The following is a 17,159-nucleotide window of genomic DNA, read 5'->3' on the forward strand; positions in this document are numbered from 1 at the left end:
AGGGTAGGTTTAGGGTTGGGGTAAGGGTAAGTGTTTGGGTTAGGATTAGGGTTAGGATTAGGGTAAGGATTAGGGTTAGGGTTAGGGTTAGGGTAAGGGTTAGGGTTAGGTTCATGGTTAGGGTTAGCATTATGGTTATGGTTAGGGTTAGGGTAAGGATAAGAGTTAAGTTTAGGTTTTGGGATAGGGATTAGTGTTAGGATTAGGGTTAGAGTAAGGTTTAGGGTTAGGTTTAGGGTTAGATTAAGGTTTAGGGTTAGGTTTATAGTTAGGGTTAGGGTTAGCATTAAGGTAGGCTTAGGGTTAGGGTAAGGTTAAGGGTTATAGTTAGGAGTAGCGTTAGTGTGAGGGGTTTGGGTTAGAGTTAGAGTTAGGGGTTAGGGTTAGGGTTGGGGTAAGGATTAGGGTTAGGATTAGGGTTAGGGTTAGCGTAAGGGTAAGGGTTAAGGTTCGGTTAAGTTTAGGGTTTGGGTAAGTGTAAAGATTAGGTTTAGGGTTAGGTTTAGTTTTAGGGTTAGGGTTTGGTTAAGGGTAAGGTTTAGGGTTAGGGTTAAGGATAGGTTTAAGTTTAGGTTTAGGTTTAGTGTTAGGGTTACGATAAGGGTAAGGGTTAGGGTTACGTTTGGGTTAGGGAAAGGGTTAGGGTTAGGTTAGAGTTAGGGGTTAGGGTTAGGGTTAGGGTTAGGGTTAGGGTTAGGGTAAGGGTAAGGATTAGGGTGAGGGTTAGGGTCGGGGTAAGGGTTAGGGTTAGGGTTAGGGTTAGGGTAAGGGTAAGGGTGAGGGTTAGGGTTAGGCTTAGCGTTAGGTTTAGGGTTAAGGTTAGGGTAAGGGTTAGGGTTAGGGTTAGGGTTAGTGTTAGGGTAAGGGTAAAGGTTAGGGTTAGGGTTAGGTTTAGCGTTAGGGTTAGGATTAGAGTTAGGGTAAGTGTAAGTGTTACAGTTAGGTTTAGGGTTAGTGTTAGGGTAAGGGTTAGGGGTTAGGGTTAGGGTTAGGGTTAGGTTTAGGGTTAGGGTTAGGGTAAGGGTCAGGGTTAGGGTTAGGTTTACGGTTAAGGTCAGGGTTAGGGTTAGGGTTAAGGTTAGGGTTAGGGTTAGGATAAGGGTAAGGGTTAGGTTTTGGGTTAGGGTTAGGGTTAGGGAAGGGAAAGGGTTAGGTTTAGGGTTAGGGTTAGCATTAAGGATAGGGTTAGTGTTGGGGTAAGGGTAAGTGTTTGGGTTAGAGTTAGGGTTAGGGTTAGGGTAAGGATAAGGATTAGGGTTAAAGTTAGAGTTAGGGTAAGGATTAGGGTTAGGGTTAGCATTAAGTTTAGGGTTAGGGTTAGGTTTAGGGTTAGGGTTAGGGTAAGGGTGAGGGTTAGGGTTAGGGTTAGGGTTAAGGTTAGTGTTAGGGTTAGGGTAAGGGTAAGTGTAAGGGTTAGGGTTAGGCTTAGGGGTTAGAGTTAGGGTTAGGTTTAGGTTTAGGGTTAGGGTAAGGTTAAGGGTTAGGGTTAGGGTTAGGTTTAGGGGTTAGGGTTAGGGTTAGGGTTAGGGTAAGGGTAATGTGTAGGGTTAGGTTTAGGGTTCGGGTTAGGGTAAGGTTAAGGTTTAGGGTTAGGGTTAGGTTTAGGTTTGTGTTTAGGGTTAGGGTATGGTTAAGGGTTAGGGTTAGGATGACTGTTAGTTTTGGATTTAGGGTTATGGTTATGGTTATGGTAAGGGTAAGGGTAAGGATTATGGTTATGGTTATGGTTATGGTTAGGGTTAGGGTAAGGGTTAGGGTAAGGGTTAGGGTTAGGTTTAGGTTTAGCATTAAGTTTAGGGTTAGGGTTAGGGTTAGGGAAAGGGTAAGGTTTAAGGTTAGGGTAAGGGTAAGAGTTAGGTTTAGGTTTAGGGTTAAATTTAGGGTAAGGGTTAGGGTTAGGTTTAGGGTAAGAGTAAGGATTAGGTTTAGGGTTAGGGTTATGGTTAGGGTTAGGGTAAGGGTTAGGGTTAGGGTTAGCATAAGGTTAGGTTTAAGATTATGGGAAGGGGAAGTGTTTGGGTTAAGTTTAGGTTTAGGGTTTGGGTAAGGGTACGGGTTAGATTTAGGATTACGTTTAGGTTTAGGGTTAGGGTTAGGGTAAGGGTAAGGGTTAGGGTTAGGGTTAGGGTTAGGATAATGTTAAGGGTTAGGGTTAGGGTTAGGGAAAGTGAAAGTGTTAGGGTAAGGGTTAGGATTAGCATTAAGGGTAGGGTTAGGTTTGGGGTAAGGGTAAGTGTTTGGGTTAGGGTTAGGGTAAGGTTTGGGGTAATGTTTAGGATTAGGGTTAGGGTAAGGGTTAGGGTTTGGGTTAGGGTTAGGGTTATCATTAAGGTTAGGGTTAGGGTTAGGGTAAGGGTAAGGGTTGGGGTTAGGATTAGGGTTAGGGATAGTGTTAGGATTAGTGTTAGGTTTAGGGTTAGGTTTAGTGTTAGGGTTAGGGTAAGGGTAAGGTTTAGGGTTAGGGTTAGGGTTAGGTTTATGTTTATTCTTAGGATAAGGGTAATGGTTAGGGTTAGGGTTAGGGTTAGGGGTTAGGGTTAGGGTGAGGGTTAGGGTTAGGGTAATTGTAAGTTGAGGGTTAGGTTTAGGGTTAGGGTTAGTGTTAGGGAATGGGTAAGGTTTAGGGTTAGGGTTAGGGTTAGGGTAAGGATTAGGGTTAGGTTTAGGATTAGGGTAAGGGTTAGGGTTAGGGTTAGCATTAAGGTTAGGCTAAGGGTACTGTAAGGGGAAGTGTTAGGGTTAGGGTTAGGTTTAGAGTTAGGTTTAAGTTTAGGGTTAGTGTTCGGGTAAGGGTAAGGGTTAGGGTTAGGTTTAGGGATAGGGTTGAGTTTAGGGTTAGGGTTAGAGTTACGGTAAAGATAAGGGTAAGTGTTAGGATTAGGGTTAGGGAAAGGGAAAGGGTTAGGGTTAGGGTTAGGGTTAGCATTAAGGGTAGGTTTAGGGTTGGGGTAAGGGTAAGTGTTTGGGTTAGGATTAGGGTTAGGATTAGGGTAAGGATTAGGGTTAGGGTTAGGGTTAGGGTAAGGGTTAGGGTTAGGTTCATGGTTAGGGTTAGCATTATGGTTATGGTTAGGGTTAGGGTAAGGATAAGAGTTAAGTTTAGGTTTTGGGATAGGGATTAGTGTTAGGATTAGGGTTAGAGTAAGGTTTAGGGTTAGGTTTAGGGTTAGATTAAGGTTTAGGGTTAGGTTTATAATTAGGGTTAGGGTTAGCATTAAGGTAGGCTTAGGGTTAGGGTAAGGTTAAGGGTTATAGTTAGGAGTAGCGTTAGTGTGAGGGGTTTGGGTTAGAGTTAGAGTTAGGGGTTAGGGTTAGGGTTGGGGTAAGGATTAGGGTTAGGATTAGGGTTAGGGTTAGCGTAAGGGCAAGGGTTAAGGTTCGGTTAAGTTTAGGGTTTGGGTAAGTGTAAAGATTAGGTTTAGGGTTAGGTTTAGTTTTAGGGTTAGGGTTTGGTTAAGGGTAAGGTTTAGGGTTAGGGTTAAGGATAGGTTTAAGTTTACGTTTAGGTTTAGTGTTAGGGTTACGATAAGGGTAAGGGTTAGGGTTACATTTGGGTTAGGGAAAGGGTTAGGGTTAGGTTAGAGTTAGGGGTTAGGGTTAGGGTTAGGGTTAGGGTTAGGGTAAGGATTAGGGTGAGGGTTAGGGTCGGGGTAAGGGTTAGGGTTAGGGTTAGGGTTAGGGTAAGGGTAAGGGTGAGGGTTAGGGTTAGGCTTAGCGATAGGTTTAGGGTTAAGGTTAGGGTAAGGGTTAGGGTTAGGGTTAGGTTTAGGTTAAGGGTTAGGTTTAGTGTTAGGTTTGGGTAAGGGTAAGTGTTAGGGTTAGGGTTAGGGTTAGTGTTAGGGTAAGGGTAAAGGTTAGGGTTAGGGTTAGGTTTAGCGTTAGGGTTAGGATTAGAGTTAGGGTAAGGGTAAGTGTTACAGTTAGGTTTAGGGTTAGTGTTAGGGTAAGGGTTAGGGGTTAGGGTTAGGGTTAGGGTTAGGTTTAGGGTTAGGGTTAGGGTAAGGGTCAGGGTTAGGGTTAGGTTTACGGTTAAGGTCAGGGTTAGGGTTAGGGTTAGGGTTAGGGTTAGAGTAAGGGTAAGAGTTAGGGTTAGGGAAGGGGTTAGGGTTAGGGGTAGGGTAGGGTTAGCGTAAGGGTTAGGGTTAGGTTTTGGGTAAGGGTAAGGTTTAGGGTTAGCTTTAGCGTTAGGGTTAGGGTTAGCATTAAGGTAGGGTTAGGGTTAGGGTAAGGGTAAGGCTAAGGGTTATGGTTAGGGTTAGGCTAAGGGTTAGGGTTAGGGTTAGAGAAAGAGAAAGTGTTAGAGTTAGGGTTAGGGTTATGATTAGGGTTAGGGTAAGGGTTAGGGTTAGGGTTAGGGTTAGTGGTTAGGGTTAGGGTTAGGTTTAGGGTAAGGGTTAGGGTTAGGGTTAGGGTAAGAGTAAGTGTTAGGTTTAGGGTTAGGTTTAGGGTTAGAGTTAGGGTAAGGGTAAGGGTTAGGTTAGGGTTAGGTTTAGGTTTAGGGTTAGGGTTAGGGTAAGTGTTAGGGTTAGGGTTAGGGTTAGGGTAAGGGTAAGGGTTAGGATTAGGGTTAGGGTTATGGAAAGGGTAAGGGTTAGGGTAAGGGTTACGATTAGGTTTAGGTTTAGGGTAAGGATTAGGGTTAGGGTTAGGGTAAGGGTAAGGTTGAGGGTTAGGTTTAGGGATAGGGTTTGGTTTAGGGTAAGGTTAAGGGTTTGGGTTAGGGAAAGGGTAAGGGTTAGTGTAAGAGTTAGGGTTAGGGTTAGGTTTAGGGTAAGGATTAATGTTAGGGTTAGGGTTAGGGTAAGGGTTATTGTTAGGTTTAGGTTTAGTTTTAGCATTAAGGTTAGGGTTAGGATTAGGGTAAGGGTTAGGGTTAGGTTTAGGTTTAGAGTTAGGGTTCGTGTAAGGATTAGGGTTAGGATTAGGGTAAGTGTGAGGGTGAGGGTTAGGTTTAGGTTTAGGGGTTAGGGTTAGGGTTAGTGTTAGGTTTAGGTTTAGGGTAAGGGTAAGGGTTAGGGTTAGGTTTAGGGTTAGGGGTTAGGGTTTGGGTTAGTGTTAGGTTTAGATTTAGGGTAAGGGTAAGGGTTAGGGTTAGGTTTAGTGGTTAGGGTTAGGGTTAGGGTTAGGTTTAGAGTACAGGTTAGGGTTAGGTTTAGGTTAAGGGTAAGGTTTAGGGTAAGGTTTAGAGTTAGGGTTAGGGTTAGCATTTAGGTAGGGTTAGGGTTAGGGTAAGGGTAAGGGTTAGGGTTATGGTGTGGGTTAGGATAAGGGTAAGGGTTATGGTAAGGGTTAGAGTTAGGGAAAGAGTACTGGTTAGGGTTAGGTTTAGTGTTGGGGGTTAGGGTTAGGATTAGGTTTAGGTTTAGGGTTAGGGTTAGGGTAAGGTTAAGGGTGAGGGTTATGGTTAGGGTTAGGGAAAGTGTAAGGTTAGGGTTAGGGTTAGTGTTGGGGGTTAGGGTTAGGGTTAGGGTGAGTTTTAGGTTTAGGGTTAGGGTAAGGTTAAGGGTGAGGGTTAGTGTTAGGGTTAGGGTTAGGTTTAGGGCTAGTGTTAGAGTTACAGTAAATGTTAGGGTTAGGTTTAGGGTTAGGGGTTAGGGTTAGAGTTAGGGTTAGGTTTAGGGTTAGGGTTAGGGTAAGGGTAAGTGTGAGGGTTAGGTTTAGGGTTAGGGTTAGGGTAAGGGTAAGGGATATGGTTAGTGTTAGAGTTCGGGTTAGGTTAAAGATTAGGGTTAGGGTTAGGGTAAGAGTAAGGGTTAGGGTTAGGGGTTAGGGTTATGGTTAGCTTTAGGTTAGAGTTAGGGTTAGGGTTAGGATTAGGGTTAGGGTTAGGTTTGGGGTTAGGGTTAGGGTAATGTTAAGGGTTAGGGTTAGGGTTAGGGTTCGTTTTAGAGTTAGGGTTAGGGTTATTGCTAGGGTAAATGTAAGGGTTCGGTTTAAGGTTAGGGTTAGGGTTAGGGTTTGTTTAATGGTTAGGGTAAGGGTTAGGGTTAGAGAATGGGTTAGGGTTAGGTTTAGTGGAGGGTAAGGGTAAGGGTTAGGGTTAGGTTTAGGGTTGGGGTTAAGGTTAGGGTTAGAGTTAGGGTAAAGGTATGGGTAAGGGTTAGTGTTAGGGTTAGGGTAAGGGTTAGGGTTAGGGTTAGGGTTAGGGTGAGCGTTAGGGTTAGGTTTAGGTTTAGGGGTTACGGTTAGGGTTAGGGTTAGGGTTAGGTTTAGGTTTAGGGTTAGGGTTAGGGTAAGGGTAAGGTTTAGGGTTAGGGTTAGGGTTAGGGATAGGCTTAAGTTTAGGGTTAGGGTTAGGATTAGGATAAGGGTAAGGTTTAGGGTTAGGGTTAGGGTTAGGGAAAGGGAAAGGGTTACGGTTAGGGTTAGGGTTAGCATTAAAGGTAGGGTTAGGGTTGGGGTAAGGGTAAGTGTTTGGGTTAGGGTTAGAATTAGGCTTAGGCTAAGGATTAGGGTTAGGGTTAGGGTTAGGGTAAGGATAAGGGTTAGGGTTAGGGTGAGGGTTAGTTTTAGGGGTTAGGGTTAGGATTACGGTTAGAGTACGTGTTAGGGTTAGGTTTAGTGTAAGTGTAAGGTTTAGGATTAGGTTTAGAATTAGAGTTAGGGTTAGCATTAAGGTAGGGTTAGTTTTAGGGTAAGAGTAAGGGTTATGGTTAGATTTAGGGTTAGGATTAGGGTTTAGGGTTAGTGTTAGGGTTAGGGGTTAGGGTTAGTGTTAGGGTAAGGATTAGGGTTAGGGTTAGGGTAAGGGTTAGGGTTAAGTTTAGGGTTAGGGTTAGGTTTAGGTTTAGGGTTAGGGTTATGGTAAGGGTTAGGGTTAGGGTTAGTGTTAAGTTTAGGGTAAGGGTTAGGGTTAGGCTAAGGGTTAGGGTTAGGGTTAGGGTAAGGGTTAGGGTTAGGGTTAGGGAAAGGGTAAGAGTTAGGGTAAGGCTTAGGGTAAGGGTTAGTTTTAGGGTTAGGGTTAGAGTTAGGGTTAGGGAAAGGGAAAGGGTTAGGTTTAGGGTTAGGGTTAGCATTAAAGTTAGGGTTAGGGTTAGGGTTAGCGTAAGGGTTGGGGTTAGGTTTAGGATTAGGTGTTAGGGTTAGGATTAGGGTTAGGTTTAAGGTTAGGGTTAGGGTTAGGGTTAGGGTAAGGGTAAGGTTTAGGGTTAGGGTTATGGTTAGGTTTAGGGTTAGGTTTAGGGTTAGGGTTAGGGTAACGGTACGGGTTTAGGTTAGGGTTAGGGTTAAGGTTAGTGTTAGGGTTACAGTAAGGGTAAGGGTAAGGGTTAGGGTTAGGGTTAGGTGTTAGAGTTAGGGTTAGGTTTAGGTTTAGGGTTAGGGTAAGGTTAAGGGTTAGGGTTAGGGTTAGGGTTAGGGATTAGGGTTAGGGTTAGGGTTAGGGTTAGGGTAAGGGTAAGGTGTAGGTTTAGGTTTAGGATTAGGGTTAGGGTAAGGTTAAGGGTTAGGTTTAGGTTTAGTGTTAGAGTTATGGTAAGGGTAAGGGTTAGGGTTAATGTTGGGGTTAGGTTTAGGGTTAGGGTTCGGGTTAGGGTTAGGGTAAGTGTTAGGGCTAGGGTTAGTGTTAGTGTTAGGGTTAGGGTAAGGGTTATGGTTAGGGTTAGGGTTAGGGTAAGGGTTAGGTTAAGGGTTAGGGTTAGGGTAAGGGTAAGGGTTAGGGTTAGGGTTAGTGTTAGGTTTAGGGTTAGGGTTAGTGTAAGGGTAAGTGTTAAGGTTAGGGTTAGCATTATGGTTAAGGTTATGATTAGGGTTAGGTTTAAGGTTAGGGTTAGCGTAAGGGTAAGGTTAGGGTTAGGTATAGGGAAAGGGTAAGGGTTAGTGTTAGGGTTAGGGTTAGGGTTAGGTTTAGGGTAGGGGAAAGTGTTAGGGTTAGGGTTAGGGTTAGGGTTAGGGTTAGGTTAAGGGTAAGGTTTAAGGTTAGAGTTAGGGTTGGGGGTTAGGGTTAGGGTTAGGGTTAGTGGAAGTGTTAGAGTTAGGGTTAGGGTTAGGGTTAGGTTTAGGGTAGGGGAAAGTGTTAGGGTTAGGGTTAGGGTTACGTTTAGGGTTTGGGTAAAGGTAAGAGTTAGGGTTAGAGTTAGGGTTAGGGGTTAGGGTTAGGTTTAGGCTTAGGGTAAGGGTTAGGGTTAGGGTTAGGGTAAGGGTAAGTGTTAGGGTTAGGGTTAGGGTTAGGGTTAGGGTAAGTGTAAGGGTTAGGGTTACGGTTAGGGTTAGGTTTAGGTTTAGATTTAGGTTTAGGGTTAGGGTAATTGGTAGTGTTAGGGTTAGGGTTAGGGTTAGGGGTTAGGGTTGGAGTTAGGGTTAGTGTTAGGTTTAGGGTTAGGGTTTGGGTAATGGTATGGGTTAGGCTTAGTGTTAGGGTTAGGTTTAGGGTGAGGGTTAGGGTAAGGGTAAGGGTTAGTGTTACATATTGGGTTAGGGATAGGGTTAAGTTTAGGGTTTGGTTTAGGGATAGGGTTAGGGAAAGGGAAAGGTTTAGGGTTAGGGTTAGGGTTAGCTTTAAGGTTAGGGTTAGGGTTAGGGTAAGGGTAAGTGTTGGGGTTAGGGTTAGGGTTAGGGTTAGGGTTAGGATTAGGGTTAGGTTTAGAGTTAGGTTTACGGTTAGGCTTAGGGTAAGAGTAAGGGTTAGGGTTAGGGTTAGGGTTAGGGTTAGGTGTAGTGTTAGGGTTAGGGTAAGGGTAAGGGTTAGGGTTAGGGTTAGGGTCAAGTTTAAGGTTAGGGTTATGGTAAGGGTAAGTGTAATAGTTAGGGTAAGGGTTATGGTTTAGGTTAGGGTTAGGGTAAGGATTAGGGTTAGGGTTAGATTTAGGGTAATGGTTAGGGTTACATTTAGGGTTAGGATTAGGGTTAGTGTTAGGGCTATGGTTACGGTTAGGTTTAGGGTAAGATTAAGGTTTAGAGTTAGGGTTAGGTTTAGAGTAAGGTTAAGGTTTAGGGTTAGGGTTAGGGTTAGGTTTGGGGTTAGGGTTAGGGTAAGGTTAAGGTTTAGGGTTAGAGTTAGGGTTACTTTAGAGTTAGGGTTCAGGTTATGGTTCGGGTAAAGGTAAGGGTTATGGTTTAGGTTAGGGTTAGGGTTAGGGTTAGGGTAAGGTTTAGGGTAAGGGTTAGGTTTAGGATTAGGGTTAGGTTTAGGGTTAGGGGAGGGTAAGGGTAAGGGTTAGGGTTAGGTTTAGGTTTGGGGTTAAGGTTAGGGTTAGGTTTAGGGTAAGGGTAACGGTTAGGGAGAGCGTTAGGGTTAGGGTTAGGGTTAGAGTAGGGTAAGGTTAAGGGTTAGAGTTAGGGTTAGGTTAAGGTTTAGGGTTAGGGGTTAGGGTTAGGGTTAGGTTAAGGGTTAGGGTTAGGGTTAGGTTTAGGGTGAGGGTAAGTGTTAGGTTTAGGGTTAGGGTTAGTGTTAGGGTAAGGGTAAGGGTTAGGGTTAGGGTTAGGTTAAGAGTTAGGGTTAGGGTTAGGGAAAGGGTAGGAGTTAGGGTAAGGGTTAGGGTTAGGGTTAGCATTAAGGAAAGGTTTAGGGTTAGGGGAAGGGGAAGTGTTAGGGTTAGTGTTAGGGCTAGGTTTAGGGTTAGGGTTTGGTTAAGGGTAAGGGTTAGGGTTAGGGTAAGGTTTTGGTTTAGGGTTAGAGTTAGGGTAAGGGTAAGGTTTGGGTTAGAGTTAAGATTAGGGATAGGGTTAAGTTTAGGGTTTGGGTTAGGGTTAGGGTTAGGATAAGGGTAGTGTTTAGGGTAAGTGTTAGGGTTAGGCTTAGGGAAAGGGAAAGGTTTAGGGTTAGGTTTAGGGTTAGCATTAACGGTAGGGTTAGGGTTGGGTTAAGGGTAAGTGTTTGGGTTAGGGTTAGGGTTAGGTGTAGGGTAAGGTTTAGGGTTAGGGTTAGGGTTAGGGTTAGGGTAAGCGTTAATGTTAGGGTTAGGGTTAGGGTTAGCATTAAGGTTAGGGTTAGGGTTAGGTTAGGGGTAAGGGTTGGGGTTAGGGTTAGGGTTAGGGGTTAGGGTTAGGATTAGGGTTAGGTTTAGTTTTAGCGTTAGGGTTAGGGTTAGGGTAAGGGTAAGGGTTAGGATTAGGGTTAGGGTTATGGAAAGGGTAAGGGTTAGGGTAAGGGATACGGTTAGGTTTAGGGTTAGGGTAAGGATTAGGGTTAGGGTTAGGGTAAGTGTTAGGGTTAGGGTTATTGTTAGGGTTAGGTTTAGGTTTAGATTTAGGGTTAGGGTTAGGGTAATTGGTAGTGTTAGGGTTAGGGTTAGGGTTAGGGGTTAGGGTTGGTGTTAGGGTTAGTGTTAGGTTTAGGGTTAGGGTTTGGGTAATGGTATGGGTTAGGGTTAGTTTTAGGGTTAGGTTTAGGGTGAGGGTTAGGTTAAGGGTAAGGGTTAATGTTAGATTTTGGGTTAGGAATAGGGTTAAATTTAGGGTTTGGTTTAGGGATAGGGTTAGGATAAGGGTAAGGTTTAGGGTTAGGGTTAGGGAAAGGGAAAGGTTTAGGGTTAGGGTTAGGGTTAGCATTAAGGTTAGGGTTAGGGTTAGGATAAGGGTAAGTGTTGGGGTTAGGGTTAGGGTTACGGTTAGGGTTAGGATTAGGGTTAGGTTTAGAGTTAGGTTTACGGTTAGGCTTAGGGTAAGGGTAAGGGTTAGGGTTAGGGTTAGGGTTAGGGTTAGGGTTAGGTGTAGTGTTAGGGTTAGGGTAAGGGTAAGGGTTAGGGTTAGGGTTAGGGTCAAGTTTAAGGTTAGGGTTATGGTAAGGGTAAGGATAAGTGTTAGGGTAAGGGTTAGGGTTAGGGTTAGGGTAAGGATTAGGGTTAGGGTTAGATTTAGGGTAATAGTTAGGGTTAGGTTTAGGGTTAGGATTAGGGTTAGGGTTAGGGCTATGGTTACGGTTAGGTTTAGGGTAAGATTAAGGTTTAGGGTTAGGGTTAGGTTTAGAGTAAGGTTAAGGTTTAGGGTTAGGGTTAGGGTTAGGTTTGGGGTTAGTGTTAGGGTAAGGTTAAGGTTTAGGGTTAGAGTTAGGGTTAGTTTAGAGTTAGGGTTCGGGTTATGGTTTGGGTAAAGGTAAGGGTTATGGTTTAGGTTAGGGTTAGGGTTAGGGTTAGGGTAAGGTTTAGGGTAAGGGTTAGGTTTAGGATTAGGGTTAGGTTTAGGGTTAGGGGAGGGTAAGGTTAAGGGTTAGGGTTAGGTTTAGGTTTGGGGTTAAGGTTAGGGTTAGGTTTAATGTAAGGGTAACGGTTAGGGTGAGCGTTAGGGTTAGGGTTAGGGTTAGGGTAGGGTAAGGTTAAGGGTTAGAGTTAGGGTTAGGTTAAGGTTTAGAGGTAGGGGTTAGGGTTAGGGTTAGGGTTAAGTTTATGGTTTGGGTTAGGGTTAGGGTTAGGATAAGGGTAGGGTTTAAGGTAAGTGTTAGGGTTAGGGTTAGGGAAAGGGAAAGGTTTAGGGTTAGCATTAATGGTAGGGTTAGGGTTGGGTTAAGGGTAAGTGTTTGGGTTAGGGTTAGGGTTAGGTGTAGGGTTAGTGTTAGGGTTAGTGTTAGATTTAGGTTTAGGGTAAGGGTAAGGGTTAGGGTTAGGTTTAGGGTTAGGGTTAGGGTTAGGGTAAGCGTTAATGTTATGGTTAGGGTTAGGGTTAGCATTAAGGTTAGGGTTAGGGTTAGGTTAAGGTTAAGGGTTGTGGTTAGGGTTAGGGTTAGGGGTTAGGGTTAGGATTAGGGTTAGGTTTAGTTTTAGGGTTAGGGTAAGGGTAAGGGTTAGGGTTAGGGTTAGGGTTAAGGTTAGTGTTACGGTTAGGGTAAGGGTAAGGGCAAGGGTTAGGTTTAGGGTTAGGGGTTAGAATTAGGGTTAGGTTTAGGGTTAGGGTTAGGGTAAAGTTAAGGGTTAGGTTTAGGGTTAGGGTTAGAGTAAGGTTAAGGGATAGGGTTAGGTTTAGGGTTAGCGTTATGGTAAGGGAAAGGGTTAGGGTTAATGTTAGGGTTAGGGTTAGGGATAGGGTTAGGGTTAGGTATAGGCTTAGGGTAAGGGTAAGTGTTAGGGTTAGGGTTAGGGTTAGTGTTAGGTTTTGGATTAGGATTAGGGTTAGGGTTAGGGTTTGGGTAAGGGTTAGGGTAAGGGTTAGGGTTAGGGTAAGGTTTAGGGTAAGGGTTAGGGTTAGGGTTAGGGTTAGAGTTAGCGTTAGAGTTAGGGTTAGGGTTAGGGTTAGGGTAAGGGTAAGTGTTAGGGTTAGGGTTAGGGTTAGGGTTAAGGTTAGGGTTAGGGTTAGTGTTAGTGTTAGGGTTAGGGATAGGTTAAGGGTAAGGGTTAGGTTTAGGTTTAGGGTTATGGTAAGGGTAAGAGTTAGGTTTAGGGTAAGGGTTAGGTATAGAGTTAGGGTTAGGGTTGGTGTTAGGGGTTAGGTTTAGGGTTAGCGTTACGGTAAGGGTAAGGGTTAGGGTTAGGGTTAAGTTAAGGGTAAGGGTTAGGGTTAGGGTTAGGGTTAGGGTTAGGGTAAGGGTTAGGGTTAGGTTTAGGGTAAGGGTAAGGGTAAGGTTTAGGGTTAGGGTTAGGGTTAGGGTGAGAGTAAGGGTAAGGGTTAGGATAGGGTTTCGGTTAGGTTGAGGGTTAGGGTAAGGATTAGGGTTAGGTTTAGTATTAGGGTAAGGGTTAGGTTAGGGTAAGGGTTAGCATTATGGTTAGGGTGAGGGTGAGGGTACGCGTAAGGGTTAGGGTTAGGGTAAGGGGTAGTCTTAGGTTTAGCGTTAGGGTTAGGGTTAGGTTTAGGTTTAGGATTAGGGGTTAGGGTTAGAGTTAGGGTTAGCAATAAGGTTAGGGTTAGGGTGAGGGTAAGGGTAAGGGTTAGGTTTAGGGTTAGGGTTAGGGTTAGGGTAAGGATAAGGGTTAGGGTTAGGGTTAGAGTTAATTTTACGGTTAGGTTTAGGGTTAGGTTTAGGGTTAGGGTTAGGGTAAGGGTAAGTGATAGGGTTAGGGTTAGTGTTAGGGTTAGGTAAGGCTAATGGTTAGGGTTACAGTTAGGGTTAGTGTTAGGTTTATGGTTAGGGGTTAGGATTAGGGTGAGGGTTAGGGTAAAGGTAAGGATTAGTTTTAGGGTTAGGGTAGGGGCAAGGGTTAGGGTTAGGGATAGGGTTAGGGAAAGCGTAAGGGTTAGGGTTAGGGTTAGCCTTAGGGTAAGGATTAGGGTTAGGTTTAGTGTTAATGTAAGGGTTAGGTTAGGGTTAGGGTTAGGGTTAGGGTTAGGGTAAGGTAAGTGATAGGGTTAGGGTTAGGGTTAGGGTTAGGTAAGGCTAATGGTTAGGGTTAGAGTTAGGGTTAGTGTTAGGTTTATGGTTAGGGGTTAGGGTTAGGGTTAGGGTTAGGGTAAAGGTAAGGATTAGGTTTAGGTTTAGGGTAGGGGCAAGGGTTATGGTTAGGGATAGGGTTAGGGAAAGGATAAGGGTTAGGGTTAGGGTTAGGGTAAGGATTAGGGTTAGGTATAGTGTTAATATAAGGGTTAGGGTTAGGGTTAGGGTTAGGGTAAGGGTTAGGGTTAGAGTTAGGGTTAGGTTTAAGGTTAGAGTTAGGGTAAGGGTAAGGGTTTATGGTTAGGGTTAGGTATAGGGTTAGTGTTAGGTTTACGGTAAGGGTTATGGTTAGGGTTAGGGTTAGGGTAAATGTTAGGGTTAGGTTTAATGTTAGGGTTGGGGATTAGGGTTAGTGTTAGTGTTAGGGGTTAGGGTTAGGGTTAGGGTTAGGGTTAATGTTAGTGTTAGCGTAAGGGTAATTGTTAGGGTTAGGAGTAGGGTTAGGGTTACGGTAAGGTTTGTGGTAATGGTTAGGGTTAGGGTTAGGTTTAGTGTTAGGGGTTAGGGTTAGGTTTAGGGTTAGGTTTAGGGTAAGAGTAAGGATTAGGGTTAGCGTTAGGGTCGGGGTAAGTGTTACAGTTAGGGTTCGGGTTAGGGTTAGGGAAAGGGTAAGGGTTAGGGTTAGGGTTAGGGTTAGGATAAGGGTTAGGGTTAGGGTTAGTGTTAGGTAAGGGTTAGGGTTAGGGTTAGGGTTAGCATTAAGATTGGGGTTAGGGTTAGGGTTAGGGTAAGGGTTAGGGCTAGGTTTAGGGTTAGGGTAATTGTAAGGGTAAGGGTTAGGGTTAGGGGTAGGGTTAGGGTTAGGTTTAGGGTTAGGTTTAGGTAAGGGTAAGTGTTAGGGTTAGGGTTAGTGTTAAGGTTAATCTTAGGGTTAGGGTAAGGTTAAGGGTTAAGGTTAGGGATAGGCTTAGGTGTTAGGGTTAGGTTTAGGGTTATTGTAAGGGTAAGGGTTAGGGTTAGGGTTAGGGTAGGGGTAAGGTTTAGGGTTAGGGAACAGGTTAGGGAAAGGCTAAGTGTTAGGGTTAGGGTTAAGGTTAGGGTAAGGATTAGGGTTAGGGTTAGTGTTAGGGTAAGGGTTAGGGTTAGGGTAAGGGTTAGGGTTAGAGTTAGGGTTAGGGTTAAGGTAAGGGTAAGGGTTAGGGTTAGAGTTAGGGTTAGGTTTAGGGTTAGGGTTAGGGTTAGGGTAAGGGTAAGGGTTTAGGGTTAGGGTTTGGGTTAGAGTTAGTGTTAGGGTTATTTTAAGGATTATGGTTATGGTTACGGTTAGGGTAAGGGTAAGGGTTAGGGTTAGGTTTAGGGTAAGGGTTGGGGATTAGGGTTAGGGTTAGGGTTAGGGTAAGGGTTAGGGTTAGACTTAGGGTTGGGGTACGGGTAAGGGTTAGTGTTAGGTTTAGGGTTAGGTTAAGGGTAAGGGTTATCGTTAGGGTTAGGCTTAGATTTAGGTTTAGGATTAGGGTTAGGGTTAGGGTTAGGTTAAGGGTTAGGTTTAGGGTTAGGTTTAAGATTAGGGTTAGAGTTAGCGTTAGGGTTAAGTTAAGGGTGAGGGTTAGGTTTATGTTTAGGGTTAAGGGTTAGGGTTAGGGTTAGGGTTAGGGTAAGGGTTAGGATTAGGTTTAGGGTAAGGGTTAGTGTTAGGGTTAGGGTTCGGGTTAGGGTTAGGTTTAGGGTAAGGGTAAGGTTTAGGGTTAGGTTAGGATTAGGGGTTTGGGTTAGGGTTAGGGTAAGGGTTAGGGTTAGGGATAAGGTTTGGGTTAGGGTAAGGGTAAGTGTTAGGGTTAGGGGTAGGGTTAGGGTTACGGTAAGTTTTGTGGTTATGGTTAGGGTTAGGGTTAGGTCTATGGTTAGGGGTTAGGGGTTAGGGTTAGGGTTAGAGTAAGGGTAAGGATTGGGGTTAGGTGTAGGGTCGGGGTAAGGGTTACGGTTAGGGTTAGGGTTAGATTTAGTTAAAGAGTAAGAGTTAGGGTTAGTGTTAGTGTTAGGGTAAGAATTAGGCTTAGGGTTAGTGTTAGGTAAGGGTTAGGGTTAGGGTTACAATTAAGGTTAGTGTTAGGGTTAGGGTAAAGGTAAGGGTAAGGGTTAGGGTTAGGGTTATGGTTAGGTTTAGGTTAGGGTTAGGTTAAGAGTAAGGGTTAGGGTTAGGGTTAGTGTTAAGGTTAGGGTTAGGGTTAGGGTAAGGATTAGGGTTAGGGTTAGTGTTAGGTAAGGGTTAGGGTTAGGGTTAGGGTTAGGTTTACAATGAAGGTTAGGGTTAGGGTTAGGGTAAGGGTAAGGGTAAGGGTTAGGGTTAGGGTTAGGGTTAGGTTTAGGGTTAGGGTTAGGATAAGGTTAAGTTTTAGGGTTAGGGATAGGGTTAGGGTTTAGGGTTAGGGTCGGGGTAAGGGTTACAGTTAGGGTTCGGGTTAGGGTTAGGGAAAGGGTAAGAGTTATGGTTAGGGTTAGGGTAAGGATTAGGGTTAGGGTTAGTGTTAGGTAAGGGTTAGGGTTAGGGTTAGGGTTAGGGTTACAATTAAGTTTAGGGTTAGGGTTAGGGAAACGGTAAGGGTAAGGGTTAGGGTTAGGGTTGTGGTTAGTTTAAGGGTTAGGGTTAGGTTTCGGGTAAGGATAAGGTTTAGGGTTGGAGTAGGATTAGGGTTAGTGTAAGGGTAAGGGTTAGGGTTAGGGTTTGGTTTAGGGCAAGGGTTATGGAAAGGGTTGGGGTTAGGGTAAGGGTTAGGGTTAGGGTTAGGTTTAGGGTTAGAGTTAGGATTAGGGTTAGGGTAACGGTAAGTGTTAGGGTTAGGTTTATGGTTGGGGTTAGATGTTCGGGTTAGGGTTAGGGTTACGGTAGGGTAAGGGTTAGGGTTAGGGTTAAGGTAAGGGTAGGGGTTAGGGTTAGGTTTAGAGCAAGGGTAAGGTTTAGGGTTAGGGTTAGTGTTAGGTTAAGGGAAAGGGTTAGGGTTAGGGTTAGGGTTGGACTGAGGGTTAGAGTAAGGATTAGGGTTAGGTTTAGTGTTAGGGTAAGGGTTAGGGTTGGGGTAAGGGTTAGTATTACGGTTAGGGTTAGGGTGAGGGTAAAGGTTAGGGTTAGGTTTAGGGTTAGGGTTAGCGTTAGGGTTACGTTAAGGGTTATGGTTAGGGTTAGGGTTAGGGTAAGTGTAAGGGTTAGGTTTAGGTTTAGGGTAAGGGTTGGGGACTAGGGTTAGGGTTAGGGTTAGGGTAAGGGTTAGGGTCAGTCTTAGGGTTGGGGTACGGGTAAGGGTTCGGGTTAGGGTTAGGGTTAGGGTAAGGGTAAGTGTTAGGGTTAGGGTTAGGGTATGGGTAAGGGTTAGGTTTAGGGTTAGGGGTAGGGTAAGGGTAAGTGTTAGGGTTAGGGTTAGGGTAGGGGTAAGGGTTAGGGTTAGGGATCAGGTTAGCGAAAGGGTAAGGGTTAGGGTTAGGGTTAGTGTTAGGGTAAGGGTTAGGGTTAGGGTAAGGGTTAGGGTTAGGGTTAGGGTTAGGGTTAAGGTAAGGGTAAGGGTTAGGGTTAGAGTTAGTGTTAGGTTTAGGGTTAGGGTTAGGGTTAGGGTAAGGGTAAGTGTTTAGGGTTAGGGTTTGGGTTAGAGTTAGTGTTAGGGTTATTTAAGGGTTATGGTTATGGTTAGGATTAGGGTAAGAGTAAGGGTTAGGGTTAGGATTAGGGTAAGGGTTGGGGATTAGGGTTAGGGTTAGGGTTAGGGTAAGGGTTAGGGTTAGACTTAGGGTTGGGGTACGGGTAAGGGTTAGTGTTATGTTTAGGGTTAGGTTAAGGGTAAGGGTTATGGTTAGGGTTAGGCTTAGATTTAGGTTTAGGATTAGGGTTAGGGTTAGGGTTAGGTTAAGGGCTAGGGTTAGGGTTAGGTTT

Source organism: Megascapheus bottae, unplaced genomic scaffold (assembly GCF_031878675.1).
Source record: "Megascapheus bottae isolate mThoBot1 unplaced genomic scaffold, mThoBot2.hap1 HAP1_SCAFFOLD_37, whole genome shotgun sequence".
Taxonomy (NCBI): domain Eukaryota; kingdom Metazoa; phylum Chordata; class Mammalia; order Rodentia; family Geomyidae; genus Megascapheus; species Megascapheus bottae.